Here is a 1,649-nt window from a genome sequence, read left to right as displayed (position 1 = left end):
TATATGTGTGTGTGTTTACATATGTATATACATATATATGTATATATACGTATACACACACATACATATGCATATACATATGTATGTATGTATGTAGACAGAAAGACAGATAAACAACTAGAAACAGATAGATAGAGATAGAGGGAGGCAGTATTAGTACCGAGCGGTAATATTCATCCCCACTTAAACGTGGACGTACTATCAGAACAAACTATACTACGGTAGATACCATGAGAAAAACTCTCATATTGGCTTTCGTTGCGAATTGCGCTCTTGTTATATCACAAGCAAGGAGATAAATCCCTACCATCCCCAGTGCTGAGACCACCAGATCACATGATTTTAATCTTCTTTGATCTTGTCAATGGTGGATGCTCGACCACTTGAGATAGTAGCGATTCATACCCTCGCCAGCGATATATAGAAAAACAGTGTCAAAACAGGTCCCGGTATCGCGATAAGCTTATTTAAAATATATATATTTGCGACAGAAGCAGTATTACTGCCTCTGTTGCTGATATACAATACGCTGAGCATTATCAAGAAAGAAAAAGCCATAACGGCCACAATAATAACTATTATAACATCTTTAATGACAACAACAGTGAAACAATGAATAAAAGAACAACAAGATCAACACAACAACGACAGCAAGACAGCTGGCTTTTACATCCAAGTCCAAAGGACGTAATAATTTCAGACGTCATTTTATTTCAGTGAAATTATTTTATTAAAATCACAACCACGTCAATTGAATGAATAAATTCGAAGAAAACTCTTTTAGAAGGCATCTCATTTTAACCTCTTCAACAGCATTGTGGAAAGAATATTTTATTTTGGCATTGAACAAAAATACTATTATTGCATGCTGCCAACGTGATAGGATTCAACAAATCTTAATCATATAAAGATATTGTTAAGTAAATTTACAGATGGCAGCCGACAGGTAGAAAATGTAGTGTGGGGGAGATGTAACAGTGATCTTATATGCAATGATGATTTGAAGGACAAAGTTGCATCTTTAACAAATGTTCTGGATCGGCCAATACAGAAATAACTTAACGGGATCTAGTAGCATGAGTTGCTGAAGTTATCACATCAAACAGTCGATTCTAAACTGCCTCTGAAAAGTTAGTGACTAATGTTATAACCGATTTGACAACAGTTTCAACTACGTGACAACATCTATATAATCACTGAATCTCTAAGAAATAGCTGCCAAATATCTCTGGAATTATACTTTACGGCATAAGAGGAGTAATCCCTTGGTGAAACGATTCTTGGGCGTATCTATCATCGAGAGTTACTCAATTAACGTACACGTAGAAAGGCATAAATCTCACAGCTTCTCTTTCCTCTCAACAGGGATGGTCATTCTTGGATGGATTTCTATGTTCCAAATTGTCAAGTAGTTGGTATGACTGATTTTAAATGTATGTTAAGATGAATTTAATGCTTTTCAGTTGACGCTGTCAGATTTAATACAACTATAAAGAAACGCCTGTTGTTATTTTTTTAAAAATTAACGTTAATTAGCCCGTGTATCTAAGGAGTGGTAACCTCGAACCGAGGGGGGGCCAATGGTTCGTATCCTATCGCACTATTCGCACACTACTCTCTCACACACACACACACACACACACACACAC

The 1,649-nt window shown here is 36.2% G+C and overlaps 1 protein-coding gene across 3 annotated transcripts in view; it reads right to left on the bottom strand.

The window, feature by feature from the left end:
• Positions 1-1,649, bottom strand: part of LOC106869455 (contactin) — a 47,119-nt gene that overhangs the window by 13,633 nt on the left and 31,837 nt on the right. The window lies entirely within an intron of this gene.

Source organism: Octopus bimaculoides, chromosome 17 (genome assembly GCF_001194135.2).
Source record: "Octopus bimaculoides isolate UCB-OBI-ISO-001 chromosome 17, ASM119413v2, whole genome shotgun sequence".
Taxonomy (NCBI): domain Eukaryota; kingdom Metazoa; phylum Mollusca; class Cephalopoda; order Octopoda; family Octopodidae; genus Octopus; species Octopus bimaculoides.
The sequence above is the reverse complement of the archived record's forward strand: the minus strand, read 5'-3'. Positions and strand labels throughout refer to the sequence as shown.